Below are 18,702 nucleotides of genomic sequence, written 5' to 3' on the forward strand. Positions count from 1 at the left end.
CATAAGCACTGTAGGCTGATCTGAACAGAGAACATGTTGCTTAGACCTGTACTCATTGACCCTGTCTCGTTCCCTGAGGTTTCCTCTCATCCCCTTTAACTGAATGGTAGGGAATGGGTTAGAGCCAGGAGGACAGACCCAAGCCTAGCCTTAAGCAAGTTGTTACAGAAAACTTGCTTATGCCATGAAACTAAATCCAGAATGGGACTGATGTTTTGTTTTGTTTTGTTTTATTTTCCAGAGAAGATTGAGGAAGACGAGGCCCTACAAAAGAGATCGAAGAAGCCATTGCAGCAAACTCAGCAGAGAGTAGACAAGATAGAACAAAAATACGGATAGAAAGAGGGAACCATAAGGCATTGTCTTGGTATCTTTTCATGCTGCTATGCTAAAATGACCCCTCCAAATCTACTTCGAGCATAAACGGTTTATTTAGTTTCCTGGTTCATGGTTCAGAAGTTGAGTGGAGGCAGCAGGAGCTTGAAACTGCTGCTCCTCTCACCAGTCCAAGTGCCTGAGAGCCTCAAAAGCTTCCTAGGGCTCAGTTTATGTCCTGCATCTTAGACAGTTGACACTCCACCCTAAGAGGACAGAACTGTTCACACCACCCTAGAAGGACAGAACTGTTCACACCACCCTAGAAGGACAGAACTGTTCACACCACCCTAGAAGGACAGAACTGTTCACACCACCCTAAGAGGACAGAAATGTTCACACCACCCTAAGAGGACAGAAATGTTCACAATCAATTGAGTCTCCCCTCCTCAATGAACGTAATGAAGATAATTCCCCATAGACATATACGGAAGCCCATCTCCCAAGGAATTCCAGAAACTGTCAAGCTGATACCACCAACCAGCACGTGTACATGTGCCTGCAATGGGTTCCATTAAGTGCCTGTAGTAGGTCATATGGACAAAGGTCTGTAATTCCTTCTAGCAGCATGTGACAACACAGAACTGTTTTTAAAACAACCTAGAACTCCACTGATACAATCAAAACCCCAAAGGGCAGTGTTCTTAATTTGGGGGAAACAGAACAGTGCAGGAGTCTCTGGCCTTGAGTCCCAGGGACACATGGGAATCTAGGTTAGACCTTGCTCATCTAGAGGGGAGCTAGCTAATAAAACAATGCAGCACTTGTATATGTTACTTAAATGTTTCTAGTAATTGTAATTTTTAAGGTAATATCAAGGAGCTAAAACTCATGTCTTATTGAACCCACTAAATCCAAAATATTGTCAGTTCAAAAAATAACCAATAGAAACAAATTAATACACATTTTCCAGTCTTTGCCCACACTGCTGTTACTACCTACTCCATATCTTACACTCAAAGGATTCAGATGTTAAATGTTCACTATTCATTCATGACCTGTATTTAGATTTGCAAACTTTATAGCTGGAGAAAAAAAATAGGTTCATAAGCTCAAGTTGTTCCAGACATATGTAAATTTTCCAATAGTTAAACAGAATATTTGCTTTTAAATTGGAGTAGAGGTGAATTAGAACTAAACGCAATTGTTTCTGCTCCTCGGTCACACAGGTCGCATTCTGAGGGCTGCAGAGGCCTGTGTGGCTAATGGCTCCCATATGGAACTAAAACCAGAAATCTGAAGGAAAGACTCTGGTAACCTAGTGGGAAGAAATTGCTTGCAAGACTGACTATCCTTAAGTTTAGGATGATGTCCTCAAAACATCGAGTTCTGTCATTTATTTCTCAATTTGCGGGCTATTGCCACTACACTCACCATCAACACTAACTTATAATTCTATAAAACTTGTAAATCAAGGGCCCAAATTGTCTTTTATGATTATTTTGTGATCTTTACAATCAATGCTTTCCAGACTGTGTTGAACAGAGCTCTGTAACTGATCAATGGATTGATGAAGCTACACTGGAAACCTTTAAAACACATTGAATATTGAAAAGTCTCCAATGATTCAGATACCAGTAACACAGTATTGAGCTCAGTATTGTAACCTTCCCAGGAAATCGAGGAAAGACGAGTGAGTGTCCAAGCAGACAGAATGAGACACATGTACTCAGGGTGAGCAAAGGCAGTGGAGATGGAGTAAAGGAAGTCAGAATGGGCTCTGTGGAGACAAAATGGAGGATACAAGATGGGGTGTGTCTCGGGGTGTAACCTACAGTGTGGGAATCAGTCCCCAGAGTGGTGATATTATAGAAGGAAGAGGCCTTTGTATCTCAATAATAATAATAATAATAATAATAATAATAATAATAATAATAATAAAGGTGAGAAACTTAAAGCAGTACTCAAAGAAAATTGATCCTGGCTGCTCGGGACTCTCAGATGTGAGAGTGGGTGAAAGGGGAAAGGTCAGAAGACATTTCAGGACCATTATTTCAAGGCAAACCTGTGCCACACAGGGAGATTTGTTCCACAACACCCCAAAATAAAAAAATAAATAAATAAAAATAAAAAACAGTAACAAAAGAGAAGAATCAGGAGTTAGTACCACAAATGCTGATCATGGGATCATGGAATGTGGGACTATATGCTTGAACCTCTTCACAGGATGTCTTAACACAACTAAATGCCAGCCCAGAGGATATGACAAAGATGGATGATTCTGGCCGCAAACATTGTGGAGTAACTTACAGCTACAGGTATGGTTTAGTGCCGGAAGTAACTTCTGAAAGAAATTAAACCTTGCTTAAACGCCGTTTTTCATGTATGAGTAGCTCTTTCCAGCAGAGAAGGGGGCGGTGCAGTTCTGAGACCTCCGACCCCGACCCCTCCAACATGAATACTGTTTGCCAGTCTGCAAATAATTTAACAGTGAGACAGGCTGGGTTTGTAAAGCCAGTGATCCCTATAGCAGCTACTTTTAGAGATCCAAACATGAATGGTGGACTGTGTGTGGGTGGAATGGCTTTCTGAGCCATTCTGCCCAGCAGAGTTAAGAAATAACAAGAAAGAATCTCTTATTTGGGTTTAATTATTATAAACATTTAAACTTTAAACCAACTATTGAATCTAATTTGCTTTGCTAAGAGCAGTGACTGCTTCATGCTGCATACATAGCTACAGTGGTGCCACTAAACTATTGTTAGGGAGATGCCGAGTGGCCTCCGAGTGACTTAGAACTCTCTTTTCTAGGTGCTAAGTCTTGGGCCAAATTTCAGCTGAACAGTAACACAATTCAAGTAGGCTAACAGAACACCACCAACCTTTGGATTCCGACAGCGTGTCCAGGACTCCTGCTCATGCCCTGACTGATCAAGGCCCCTCTAATTAACATGCTCAATCAGAGTTTCTCAACCTCTAGGTTGCAACTCCTTTGGTGGTCAAATAAGTCTTTGTCAACGACAAAGGTTGCCTAAGACCAGCAGAAAACAGATATTTACACTGAGATGCATAACAGTAGCAAAATTACAGTTATGAAGTAGCAACGAAAATAATCTTATGGTTGGGGGTCACCACAACATGAGGGACTGTATTGAAGTGTCACCGCAATAGGAAGGCTGAGAGCCACTGCCATGCATTCTGCTGAATTTGAGCTCGCCATCTCTGTGTATCAATCGTCCTCAGATCAACCAACCCTTCCTACAAATGTCAGCTACTCCCCTCTCCTTTTTCTTTTTAACTTGATAATGTCTGTACAAGATCAGAGTGCACAGAGACTTTACATCTTCATCTGCAAGAGATTCAGGTAGCAACAGGTTGGCGATTTCAAAGAAAAATGGAGGCCACTGAGTTTCTTTATGTACTCCAATAATATGTCCCAGTGAAACATTTTCTTCACGTGCATCTGGAAATAAGTGAACCCAAATGGGAAGGTAGAGCATTCAACATAACTTTTCCACATAATACCTATGAAATGACCGTATGACACACAGTGGCAGGAGGCAAAGACGGCCAACACCAAAGCCAGTGTGATGGAAGTTTTCAAGGACATCATAGTTAACCATGATAAACACATTAAATACAGATTTGTCTCATAGTTAGTTGTAATCAGCACAAGCAGATGAGGTGAAAATGATCCGGATGTCCCAGAAAATCAGTGAAAGTCTTTTCAAAGGAAGTGAAAACCAAGCTGTAATTTAACAGCTCCAGTTAAGGACTTTGATTTGCAGGTGACCAAGGGAAGAGAAAAGGAGGAAGCAGGTGGGCGGAGTGAGGCAGTGAGAGGACTGGAAGACAGGAGAGAGCCTGACATTGACTGAGTGTCCCGGGAGATCTCTGCTGGCCAAGTCCAACTCCGGTAAGGAAATAGTGAGGGTGACTCTTAAAACCCTTCCCCACCCCCTGAGGGAATATTCTCTTGGAAGTAGGAAGAAAGTAACTAAAATAGAGGAAGTAGAGTGTTCTGAAAGAATTTGAAATGAATTTACATCTAACCCCAATGGATCTAGTTTAAAAAGTAACCTTACTTCCTTCTTGGTCTCAAAATATCCAATTACCAGGGTTTCTTGAGAAGAATTTGCATGTCTTTTTCTTCTTTAGTATATGGATATTAAGATACTTTGTAACTCTGACAATGGTGGTTAACAAGTCAAATTTTCTTTTGGTTTAAATGTTATTAAAGATGCTCAAAGAGAACACTGAGGCAACTTTTATGTCCTTTTTATAACAGAAATAGCAGCACGAAAGCAGACTTACTTTCTCTCTCTCTCTCTCTCAATCTCTCTCCCCCCCCTCTGTGTGTGTGTGTGTGTGTGTGTGTGTGCGTGCGTGTGTGTGTGTGTGTGCGTGCGTGTGTGTGTGTGTGTGTTCTCATTAGATTCCTTTACATTCATTTCTTCCTCTTAATACATGGGAGCAGGTTTTATGAGGGTCCCCATTTTCCAGATGAGGATCCTAGGTCACAGATAGGTGGAATGGCATGTTCAATGTCACAGGACAGGAAGTGGCAGAGTGAGGGTTCCAGCCCAGGGAACCTGTTCCAGCATCCATGTACTTACATGCTATGCCACACTGTCTCTAACATGAAATGGATAGCAACATGCCTAATTTCTAATGGCATGTGAGTCAAATGCCTATCAGCCCTGTCAGTCAAGGGCCTATCTCACATTGCTCTCAGAGTCTGATATGAATTTGGATGGTGAAGGTGGTAGTGGCAACGAGGAAGGTAGCTGTTTTAAGTAACTCTGAATTAGATAATTTCAGAGTCTGAAGAGACTCTGGTAATGAGCCATCTCTATATCAGAAAGCATTTCTTCATGTCACCATGTTACTCTAGTAGGTAAATAAAAACTTAAACCAGTTCAGTCATTAAAGGATAGCATCCCTTGGTTCGAGGTAATGGCTCAGTTGGTAGAGGCTTGCTACCATAGCTGATGATCCGAGATCAAGCCTGTGACACCCAAAGTGAAAGCAGAGAATAAACTTAGGCAACTTGTTCTCTGACCTGCACACATGTACACAAACATACCTACATACATACATGCATACATGTACACACATACACACGCACATATATACACATGCACACTCAATACACATACATGCACATGTATACACACATATACACATACATATACACATGCATACACATACACACAAGCATGCATACATGCATGAACACACATATATATGTACACATACCTACATACATACATGCACACATTCACATATATATACACACATACATAGATACATGCACACAGGCACAGACAGACACAAGCACACATGCATATACATATATACACATGTACACGTTCACAGACATACATACACAGACATGTACATATACACATGTTCACATTCACACACATACATTCACATATGCATATCCATAGATACATGTACATGCATGCACACATGCATACACACACATGCACACATTCACATACACATGCACATATTCATATACATACATACACATGCACGTATACATGCACTCATGCAACACATTAATAAATAGATGTAACTTTTTGAATCACTTAAAGAAAGTACTGGTGTCCCTCAGATGACACAGACTGAGAAACCACCCCCTATTCACTAGATGCTGACAGCAGCCTATATTCTGATAAAAGCCAGATGGTTAGAAGACTCTGAGTTCTCTGCTCTCAAACAGAAAACACTTCATGCAGCTCCAGGCTTGGGCTCCATCCAGCTCTGTCTCTGGCAAGGCCTTTGTGGTTCTTGTGTATGTAGCATATCATATACATATGATCACAGTGCAGTGCTCATCAAAAGCACAAATGGAGCTTACTCGGAGTAATGGAGTAACAACTTATCTTCTGTCTTGTGCAAGTTGCTTTTTTGCTTGCATAGGGTCTCCTGCCTGTCCCACTTTTGGTGACATAAGAAGAATTCAGTATTGCACAGACATACCCAAGAAATGTATTTTTGCTTCTGAAACACAGAAATCAAATTGAGCCATCCACCAGCCTTTCGTTATAAGGAATGTGACCTCTGTTTTGGTCAAACGAAGGAGGAAGACAACTTGACTATGAGTTGCGTGCAAACATCCTATCAGTAAATATAAAAAGGAAATGTATTAAAGCTAGGAGAATGCTGTCTATTCTGTCAGTGAAGACACCAGTCATTTTCCAAAGTCAATAGTATGCTCAGGTGAAAATCAAAAGAAGCAGTTGTTAATTTCTCTTTCTCTGCTCTGGGGTAGCTCAATCCTGCCATCAAGCCTGATGACATGGGTTCCATCACTAGACCCCACACTGTAGGAGAAAATGGACTCCCAAAAGCTATTCTGGTTTTTATTTCCTCCCTTGGTAAGTGAAGTTCAAGATGCCTCATAGAATTATTGCAGAGACAGCAATAAAATAGTAAATATAATAATAAACACTGGAGATAGGTTAGACACAACTAATTCTTAAAAACCTTTAAATATTAATGTAAAAATCTATCACTGGTTTATAGTTTTATCATAAAAGACATTTTATTTACTCTATGAGAATTCCACCAGTACTGTAGGAGAGTGGCAGATGAATCCCTTTTCTGAAGAGAAAACATTGCCTTACTAAATCATGCCCTTCAAATATGAAACGTGAAGATACGGGAAGGAGTGTGAATGGTAGGGATGGTGAGTGAGTGTGAACAGCAGAGACACGGGGATGGCGAGTATGACCACAGTGGAAAAGCAGCAAAGAGTTTCATCCCCACATCGGGCTTATGCACTGGGAAGCCGTCCACATGAAGCCCGCAGCTGTGGCAGCCCATCATGCTGATTTAATTAGCTTTGAAGATGTGTTCTGTGATCTCCATGTTGTAGAATTGTGGAAGTTTACTCAGACGAAGGGCAAAAGGCAGTTACACACGCTGCTGGAAGCCAACACAATTGGAACTCATTAAAAATAAAAATACGGAAAGAACGAAAGACCAGAGCATTCTTCCCGTGAAAGTCAACCTCATCCTTTCTGTCCCTCCGTGGCTCTAAAACAAAGGACCCCATAGGCTGCAGCAATTAGTGAGCAGGATCGGCTTTCACGGCCGGAGAGACTGACTAAGGCCAATTTGTCATGAGGATTATTTAACCAGTCTCTCTAGATACCTCAGGTGTTACCATATTCATCATCAGTAAAACCTGTTGGTCATTGTTTCTTAAAACGTGAGCTTGGACCGTTAAAAATTATAGCCCATAAGACATTTTATTAGCCAGAGAGAACGTTTGTCCTTCTGCCCAGTGGTATCACCAGCGGTTAAGAGCACTTATTTTTGCAGAGGACCAAGATTCAATTCTCAGCACCCCCACAGCAGGTCACAATTGTCCACAGTGACTTGATTTTCCAAAGGGTCCATTTGCCCCCTTCTGGTCTCTGCATGTACCAGGCACATGGTACAGACACACATGTGAGCAAAACATTCCTGTACATAGTGCACACAGACACACACACACACACACACCACACACACACACACACACCACACACACACACCACACACACACACTATCCTGGGAAAATTTTTTAAAAGTCTATTTGAAACTTTACTTTGTTTTATTTTCATTCAAGACTACAAAAGTTTAATTTTCTTTCAAGCCAGATTCAAAACAATCCAAAAATTCAAACAATTAATTCTTAGAATATTAATAACAAAGATTGAATCTGTGAATTATTTTTAAAGGAATTCTAGACCATCCCGATGTCTATGAAACTTAGTAAATGATATTTTTTATTCAATAACACTTAATTTTCTAATTTTAATTATAAACTTTTATAGAAATGGAATCTCATACTTTATTTTAGAATGTGTGGTGGTTCCTCTTTGTGGCCTCATTCCATTACGTTAACACAATGTCTTAGTCAGTATTTTATTGCTGTGAAGACAACGTGACCAAGGCAACTCTTAGAAAGGAAAACCTTTCACTGGGGCTGGCTTACAGTTCAGCATTTTACTCCATTATCATGATGGCAGGAAGCATGGAGACACAAAGACAGGCACGGTGCTGGAGAAGTAATTGAAAGTTCGATATCTCAGATCAGCAGGCAGCAGAAGTAGACCTGGCTTGAGTTTCTGAAAACTCAGAGCCCACCCATAGTGACACACTTCCTCCAACAAGACCAAACCTCCAATAATGTCACTCCAGATGAGTCTATGGAGGTCACTTTCATTCAGACCACCACACACAGTTATGTCAAGATTCACCCATGTTCATGATCGTTCTACCATACCAATAGTGTATGTTAGTGTAGGGCAGAATAGAAGAGTGCTCACATCTGAACATACTACGATCCACCCATTCATCTATAGGTGGACATCCAGGCTGCTTCTAATTGGCTTCCATTGCAGATATGGCTAAAATACAGAAACAATACACAAGTTTCAAGTATATGTTTGGACATATGCTTTCCTTTGTGTGGGGAGATTCCCAGAAAGAGAAGGAGTATATCACACTATAATAGCTGCATATGTTAAGTTTTTAAGATGTGCCATGAGGCTAGTATTTAGTAAGAGAAGTGTTTGAATCCATGTTCTTCTGACAGGCCTCTACAGTGAGCTTAGTCGCTTTTCTGTCAGGACTAACGGGATACTACAGTTTCTTTCATGCCTCCATTTGTCCTTTGCAATGTTTCTCTCCCATTCACATGGCCCATTTTTATCAGAAGTCCAGTGAGAAGACATTTTGTTTAAAATGGTGCATCTAAGAATGCTGTTGAATTTAAAATTGCAATACCTCTCTTTAAAAGGCTTACAGTTGTAGCAATGCATTTGACATTATCAGTCTGGTGCTCAATGTGGGTGAAAGGTGTTTTTGTAAAGCAAACAAATAAAAATAAAAAAAACAGCCAAAACAAACAACAAAAAGTACATTTTTGATTTTTTTGTTTTTCCAGAGTTTGTGGCTTGGGATTTTATTTTATTTTAATCTCTAATTGCTCAAGTAGCATCCATGTATTTGGAAATAGTAGAGACAGCACTGCTGGGTGTCAAACCCAGGTCATTACAGATATATACATATATATATATATATATATATATTTGTATATATATACAACTGTATTACCTTTGCCCCTTTATTAGAAATTAGTTGGCCAGTGAAGTGTGGGTCAACTTCTAATTTTCCTGTTCTCATCCATTGACATATGTTTACCTTGACACCCACACTACAATGATGTGACTCTTAGAGCTTTGCAATAAATCTTGAGGTGTAAGATATTTGATTACATTGTCAACCCCAAGATTGTGTTGTTTACTGGAAAAACCCATTTCTAGTTGGGATGTGGCTCAGCCCTTAGTATACATGTTAATCCCAAATAATGAAGGTAGTGTTCGTTTGTAGAAGGAAGCAGCCAAGTCTGAAAGTGATGTTTAATCGAGTGGTCGGCAAAGCGATGAATCAGAGAAAGATTTGGCAGAATAGGATATACCTAACGCTCATGAGAATAGATAGGAAAGAGAGGCTGCTTAAGAGAAAGCAGCACAGAGAGAGAAAAGGAGACAGGCAGTTTTACCAGGAGAGTTTTACAGAGACAGGTTGAAGAGAGAACAAACTAGATACAAATGAAGACAGAATGAACCAGAAAATCTTAAGGAGTCAGATTAGAACAGATAGCCAAAGTTACTATGAAGGCAAGCAAATCAATTCAGGAGAGGCCCAGAGAGAGAGAGAGAGAGAGAGAGAGAGAGAGAGAGAGAGAGAGAGAGAGAGAGAGAAGCCAGACTGAATCAGTCATCTGTGTTTGTGTGTGAGGAGTTTGAACCAGCCAGCCAGAGATCAGAAAGAATTAGGAAGAGGCGAGCTTATTCAGTAGCAAGTCTCAGAGACTGAAAACACTCTAGGCCTAGGTAAGATTCTAGGCTGGAGGCTTCCAGGACTAGGCCTAGGTTAGCAGACTTAAGCTGTAAACCTCAGAGAAGACAATTACATCAGGCAAATAAAAGATACTTTTACAATCTTTTTTTTTAGCCATAAATAACATGTAATTTATTATTTAAAATGTTTGATGTTTGTTTTGAGGCACAATGGCATTGAGCGTGAATTTAATATCATGCATGCTTTCTTTCTTTCTTTTTTTTTTATTAACTTGAGTATTTCTTATATACATTTTGAGTGTTATTCCCTTTCCCGGTTTCCGGGCAAACATCCCCCTCCCCCCTCCCCTTTCTTATCGGTGTTTACTCCCCATCCTCCCCCCATTGCTGCCCTCCCCCCAACAATCACGTTCACTGGGGGTTCAGTCTTAGCAGGACCCAGGGCTTCCCCTTACACTGGTGATCTTACTAGGATATTCAATGCTACCTATGAGGTCAGAGTCCAGGGTCAGTCCATAGTCTTTAGGTAGTGGCTTAGTCCCTGGAAGCTCTGGTTGCTTGGCATTGTTGTTCATAAGGGGTCTCGAGCACCTTCAAGCTCTTCCAATTCTTTCTCTGATTCCTTCAACGGGGGTCCTATTCTCAGTTCAGTGGTTTGCTGCTGGCATTCACCTCTGTGTTTGCTGTATTCTGGCTGTGTCTCTCAGGAGCGATCTACATCCGGCTCCTGTCGGCCTGCACTTCTTTGCTTCATCCATCTTGTCTAATTAGATGGCTGTATATTTATGGGCCACATGTGGGGCAGGCTCTGAATGGGTGTTCCTTCTGTGTCTGTTTTAATCTTTGCCTCTCTCTTCCCTGCCAAGGGTATTCTTGTTCCCCTTTTAAAGAAGGAGTGAAGCATTCACATTTTGATCATCCGTCCTGAGTGTCATTTGTTCTAGGCATCTAGGGTAATTCAAGCATTTGGGCTAATAGCCACTTATCAATGAGTGCATACCATGTGTGTTTTTCTGTGATTGGGTTACCTCACTCAAGATGATATTTTCCAGTTCCAACCATTGAGTTACGTAACTAAAGTGATCCCATTGTCCTTTAGAGAGCTGACTAACTGTAATTTCCACACACTTTTTTTTTTAGATGTAAGAATAGACATTTATTAATCACACAAATTTACAATAAATTATTAGATGAAATGTGAGTATAACAAAAGTTTTAGAAATTTAAAAACCATTGTGGGATCTACTCTCTCAGTAAACTGTTTGGGTTTTTCTTTCTTTCTTTTTTTTTAATAATATCTGAAACGTATGTGTCTACAAATGAAATAATCAGGGTTTATTAGACATAAATGGAGGAAGTGTATTCATGAGTAAATTGAATTAAATAAGCTCTTGGTCTATAATTAAGTGGCCTTATAATTTATCACAAAGTATTTTTACCCTGACTTCCATTGTTTAAGCACATCTCTATATCAACAGAGATTAATAATGTCCTGTTGTGGTGAAATACATTCATTAGCAAGAAGTTGGGTCAAATTTCACTTGCTTTGCTCAAGTCATCCTGCCTAAGGTATCTCAACGCCTTAAGACAAAGTGGAAATAATGAACAGTGAAACCCCAGAATTTGGCCTGAATATTGAAGAAGGATCAAAAAAGGATGCAAAAGAAATATTTAGGATCAAAGTAGGCAGAAATGAGCCAAAAATTTCTCTTTAGCACTATGTCACTGTTTGATCCACATCTTTTTTTTTAAATTTAGAGAATACTTTATTAGTTTTTGTAATCAAACCCACGTAGATAAGACCTTACATATTTAATACAGTGTGTTACCCCTGTACAAATGGAAAAAACTTAAGTTCAACATTTCTAGACCAATATGGCTGTTAATTTCTGTACAGTGCCAACTCAACACAGTAAACGGGGATACTTTTTTCCAAAGTTGACAGCACAGCTAAAGTTTCAAAAAATTCAAATTATATATCTGTATATATATATTTATATTTATATAAAAAGACCAATAATAGCAGTGTGTTATGCATCAACAGCAGCAACAGCTTTTCCAGGTTCTGCAGTCATCTGAACAAAACTGTAGAGACATCCAGCACACTCCATTAAAAAAAAAAAGTAAAAAAACAAAACCCAAGAAAACAGCACAGTTCTGTTACTCTTGTGGTACCTGGCACCATTTTTTTTTAAATTAGCTTCTCAATCATCATCTGGAAGGAAAACATTCTGAGCAACATCATTAAAAACAGCTCTGATAAAGCACGGTCACTACTACGTATCATAAAGCAGGTACAAGCTATTTTACATTCACAGAGGTATGATACAGTACTGTCCTACATCTATAATACTAGAGGATACAATTTAAAAGGCATTATTTGAGACTTGATTCTACTTTTCCAGCAGAGGGCCCAAAGGATGGTGTGACACAGCTTTGTAAAGAAACATACTCTAGACAGGATTTCCTTTCACTAGTGGCACAGTTCTAAGGATTCATTCTCTCCATGAATGTCAGCTAAAACCGTTATTAAAAAAATGAAATATCCCTAGAACAAAACCGTATAACCACCGGATTCACATGAAGATGACCTAGTGGAGACAAGCTGGACCTCACCTTACCAACAAGCTATCAAATCTGTTATGTTTAAACAGTGAGACCTCCAAGGAAGGAGATGCCAAGTAGTGCTTCAAAGCTTCGGACCACAATCAAACACAGCATCCTTTTCAACAGAAGCAGAAGCTCATCTGAATATGCTCAAGGATGCTGACATCAACATTTAATCATCTCCTCACTCATCCAGGAAGAAGGGGAGATCAGTTACTACTGTACTTTATTGATTTCCACACACTTTTAAGATGAGTTTTCTAATCAGTTTCTATGCTTCTTAGAAAGCTAGTCTGCTAGAGTTTTGATTTGATTACACTGTATTGATAAGTCAGCCTTTCAGCAGTGTGACAACCAACTTTGGTGTTTGGGTAGATTACGTTTACAGGTTTGATGGTCATCTCCTCTGTTCTAATTGAGAATGTTACTGAATTAGCATTGGATTTTCTAAAGATGCTTTACTGCAGGATCTCTTGAGTAAAGCATATAATTTTTAGTTAACTAATAAATTACAGATTGATGTTCAGGCATTCATGATGAACTAGCTTGCCTCTGTCATAGGCTTGAAAGCCATCTTATAGTGAAGATGAGCTCTGTTCATTCCTGTTTATGACTCAATCTGCTTCTCAAGGATTGGGCTACGCCCCACCTGTAACCTTAACTACAAATGGTTCTATACTGCCTGTTAAAGAAAAAGGCAGCCATGTCTGTTTCAAAAGTTTATTATGACCAACTTGCTACAACCAACTAACTTGCTACAACCAACTTGCTAGACCAACTAGTTAAGACCAACTTGGTATGGCCATCTTGTTATGACCACGTTGCAAACATCTTTGTTTCAGGAGGTTGTTATGACTAACTGTATGTTCTGCTGCTATAACCCCATTTGCCTGTAAGATACCCCATCTGGAAACCTCTATTCCTGAGCTGTAAGAACCTTATCTTCCCCATACCTACTGCTGATCTCTTAAGTCCCACCTTTAGGGAGAGACACTGCATGTCCACAAACAAACAAAAAAAGCATACTTTTCAATTAATTTGTATATGATAATTTAGGGTTAAGATTAAAGCAACACTTTCTGTGATAACTCTGTTTAATCATCTTTCACTTAAAGCAACTGGCTTGATTTGTTTAATTTCTTTAAAAAGAGACTGTGGACTGACAGGACAGCTCAGTGATCAGAGGGGCTTACCACCAAGCCTGATGATGAGACTTCAGTTCTTGAAACCTACATGCTAGGAGATCCAGAAAATCATCCTTGGACTTGATAGGTGGTGTCATAGTCATAATGTCTTCATTGTGAGAATTAGGTTAAATAACAGCCCTGTATTGGTGCAGGTTCTCTAGGGTCATAGAACTGAAGGGAATTTATTATAATGATTTACCGTCTGCAGCCCAACTAACCCAATGATGGGCAGCTTTGAATGGGAAGTCCAAGGATCTAGTAGCTGCTCAGTCCTACAAGGTTGGGTTTCTCACCTGGTCTGTAGGAGCTGGAATCCTGAAGAAGTAGTGCTGGTAAGCAAGGGCAAGCAGGCAAAGAAGAGTGAGCGTCCTTCTTCCATTGTCCTTATGTAGGCGTCCAGGAGAAGATGGAGCCCAGATTAAGGTGTGTACAACCATTGCTGGATCTGGGACTTGCTTTGTCCCAGGCTGTCCTTAAGCTCTGAGATCTGCTTGCCTCAGTCTCCTGGAATTAATGTTGTGTACTGCCTGCCTGGGTCTAAGCTTTTCATGGCTACTAAGCCTCAAGAACTGGATCACAGGTGAGCCCTCTATTTCTGGGTTGTAGTTCATTCCAGATGTAGTCAAGCTGACAGCCAGGAATGCCCATCACAAGCCTCACAGAATGAGTTAGTAGATTGATCTCTCAAATTTTCCAAGTTCCTTTAAAGTTTTATTATCTTATTCTGTAAGGTTCGGAAAAGTCAGTTAAGGCTTTTGGTGTGAAAAGTTTTTTAACCACAAATTCAATTCCTTTCTTACACAGAGGGCCATTAAACGTTTTATTTCTTCATGGGTGAGCCTTGGCGGTCTGCGTCTGAGAAGGACCCCATCCATTTCATCTGAGGTTCCTGGAGTTATTTCCATATAGCTATCTGTTCAATACTTGAACACACTGCAATGACGTCACCTTTTACTCTTCCTACAGACTCGTGTGCCATCTGCCTTTCTACTGTCACTTGGACTAGGACTTTATAAACTTTCTTGGTCTTCACAAAGAACCAGCTTCCAATATCATTAGTTTTCCTCTGTTGCTTTTTTGTTCCTAAATTCAACATTATTTTTCGGTTTTTGGTTTGGTTTGGATTTTTGGGGGGTGGGGTTCAAGACTGGCTTTCTCTGTGTAGCCCTATTTGTCCTGGAACTTGCTCTTCAGACCAGGCTGGCCTCAAATTCAGAGATTTGCCTTCCTCTGCCTCTTAAGTGATAGGATTAAAGGCATGTGTCACCGCTGACTGACTTTCAACAGGATCTTTCTATGACCTTTCTTATTCTCTTTCTTTTCCTTACTTTAATTTTAAGTTGTTGTTGTTGATCTTCTTCTTCTTCTTCTTCTTCTTCTTCTTCTTCTTCTTCTTCTTCTTCTTCTCCTTCTTCTTCTCCTTCTTCTTCTTCTTCTTCTTCTTCTTCTTCTTCTTCTTCTTCTTCTTCTTCTTCTTCTTCTTCTTCTTCTTCTTCTTCTTCTTCTTCTTCTTTTTCTTCTTCTTCTCCTTCTCCTTCTTCTCTTGCTTTAAACCGTGGCAGCATTTAATTTAATTTTCATTGAGAACAATAATTCTCTTTTAATTCCTTCTGCACCCCATTAATTATTTAGCAATCTGTTATTTGGTCTATAATTATTTATGAATTTTTCAGATAACTTTGTGTATGGAGACTTGTCTGATCACCCAGAGTATATACTCTAGCCTGCCAAGTGTTCTCTGTGAACATGAAAATAGTATTTATTTCACTGTTGGTCTGTGAATGCCAACTGTTAAGTTGGTTGACAATATTGTTTAAGTCACCCATGCTCTTTTGTACTTTTTGATTCAGATATTGAGAGAAAATATTAAAATCTCATTGTAAATATGTATTTGTCTTTTTATCCTTGCAATCCTGTGAGTTCCTCCACTAATTTGCATTGCTTTCAGAGAGATCATTTATCAGAGACAGTTTTAAATTCATTTTCTATGTTCTATTTGGTATGTATGTATCTATGATCTATCTCTCATCTATTAATCAATGTATGTATCTATGATCTATCTACCATCTATTATCTATCTATGTATATATCTATCTATGATCTAGCTAGCTATCATCTTTTATCAATCAATCAATCAATCATCTATCTATCCATCCATCCATCCATCCACCCACCCACCCATCCATCCATTCATCCATCCATCTATCATCTGCATGCATGTCTAGCTCAACTTAATTGTCCTTAGGGTACCACGCCTCGTTGCGTTTGTTTTCAGGTTTTATGCTCCAGTGTTTATTGCCTTTTGTGGTTAGTTCAAGCTTTCACCTGCTTAGGAAATATCTCAGTGTCTATTTCTTTGAAGGTTTGCTTTTCTCCCTTCTGGGACTTCACTGTATAATTAGGACTTGACTTTGTCCCATAGCTTAATAATGAACGGTTGGGATATTCTGTACTTGTTCTTCCCATGGTGCTATATATAGATCAAACTTGGGGGTTTGTACATGATTGGCAAGTGATCAATCACTGAGCTACTAATCTATATCCCTACCCTGTGCTCTCTATCTCCTTCCCCCACCTTATCTCTCCCTCCCACCCACCCTCTCTCTCTCTCTCTCTCTCTCTCTCTCTCTCTGTCTCTCCCTCCCCCCTTCTCTGTATGAGTGTGTTTGGGGGGGTACAGCAGGTAAACTTGGCTTTGGGTTTACAAATATTTCCTCTGCAAAAACTAATCTGTGAATTATATTTCATATGTTTTTTTTATTTTTCAGAAATTGTATATTTTATTTTCTATGTGGAAAAAAAAGTTGGGCGGGTAAAGCAAACAGCAAAAAAGTGGAAGGGTGTATACTGTGGTTTTCCACCATAGAGGTTCAGCTTGTGTAATAATGAATTTTCTATCTAAACTTTTCAAGCATGGGTAATATAATCGCAATAGCTATCTCAATATCTGTTTGCTAATTCTCAGTTGCTTTGCACTAATTAATTTCTCTCCTCATTATTGGTAATATGTATCTGTGTCTTTGTATGCCTGGTAGCATTTGATTGATTCCAGGGACAACAAATTTTATCAAGTCAGGCACTGAATTTAGTTTCTTGTAGAAAATTTGAGTGCTTTGTTCTGGGTTACAATTAAGTCACATGAAAAGCATTTGTTCTTTCTCAGTCTTTCTATTTAAGACACACTAGTGAGGGCAGAAGCATGTTTTACCTAATGCTCATATTCCTCACTGATATTTCTGAAGTCCAGTGCCTATAAATTATGATGCCTTTGGGTCTAGTAAGAACTGAAGATTCCTACCACACTGTGTGTGTGTGTGTGTGTGTGTGTGTGTGTGTGTGTGTGTGTGTGTGTGAATGTATGCATATTTGTGAGTGTGTGTTTGAGTGTGTGAGAGTGTAAAGTGTGTGTGAGTATATGTGCATGTTTGTGTGTTAGAGTATGTGTGCATATGTGTGTGCATGTGTGTGACTGTGTGTGTGTACTCACTCAGAGCTCTGCTAAAAAACTGCCATAAGATTTTCCTCAGTCTCCAAACTTTTTCCCACCTAGCACTTGTTTCCTTAAGCACAGACTTTTAAAAATCTCATCTCGTAACCTCAGCTCTGTCTCACTGATCAGGGGATCCACGAGCCTCTCCCAGGATTCTCACTAGCACCCTGGGGAATCACCATCCATCACTGCTAATGCACAGCGATGACGTCTGATTACCACACATGACAGGGTAACCTCAGTCTCTGTTACTACATCTAGGTTGGAAGCAGTTGGAAAATTGTATTTAATATGTTAGTGCTTCTAAACTTGGTTTCCAAAATACATAAATTGTTCTAAAGGTTCATAGCTTTTTATCCACAGATAGAAAGTGAACCATATTTATGAGAACAATTAAGAATGAGTTAGAAACTCAAACTCACTAAAGAATTTCAATCATCCCTTCCAAAGACTTTGTTCTTTTAATGAAGCTATGCCAAAAAAAAAAAGTTAGTGTTTTGTTTTCCCCAGGAGCTAGCTCAGTGAGTAAAATATTTGTTGTACAAATAAATTAACTGAATTTGGATCCTAAGACCCCACAAAAAGCTAGGGTTACTGGTATTGATACTCCTGTGCTATAAGGAGCAGAGGCTGGTGGATCTCAGGAGATTTCTAGCCAGCCAAAATGTCAAACTCAGGTTCAGAGAGAGACCCTGTCTCAAAAAAAAAAAAAAAAAAAAAACAACCCACGGTGAAGAGCAACAGAGGAAGATACTAACGTCAACCTCTGACCTCCAAATGCACATGTGCATACACACACACACACACACACACTCATGCACTTACACACTCATACTTACACACTCAGACACACACTCACACACACATGCTCTGTGTCTACACATACTCAGAAGAAAGAAAAATCAGTTGTCCAATCTTCTTACTGAGGACTAGGAATTAGAAGGCAAACTAGGCAAAATGGCCTCCTTCCCAACTCCCCTCCTGCAAGTTCAGCACTGCAGTCTTGCTATGCTGAGGACAGACTAACAGTATCTTCCGCGTTCTAGTCCTTGTTCCCAAGCATCTTACAGTGCTCTCCTGTGAAGAAGGAAAGGCAGGTAAGGAGATTTTCGGTATTTACCAAGCTATTAGTCAGGTGAATGGAAAACTGATCACACACTTCTCTTTTTTTTTGTTAAGAAAGTTTTTATCTGATGTCAGGTGTGAAGAAAGGCTTAAAGCAAGCCATCGCTG

This window comes from Rattus norvegicus, chromosome 7 (genome assembly GCF_036323735.1).
Source record: "Rattus norvegicus strain BN/NHsdMcwi chromosome 7, GRCr8, whole genome shotgun sequence".
NCBI classification, from domain to species: domain Eukaryota; kingdom Metazoa; phylum Chordata; class Mammalia; order Rodentia; family Muridae; genus Rattus; species Rattus norvegicus.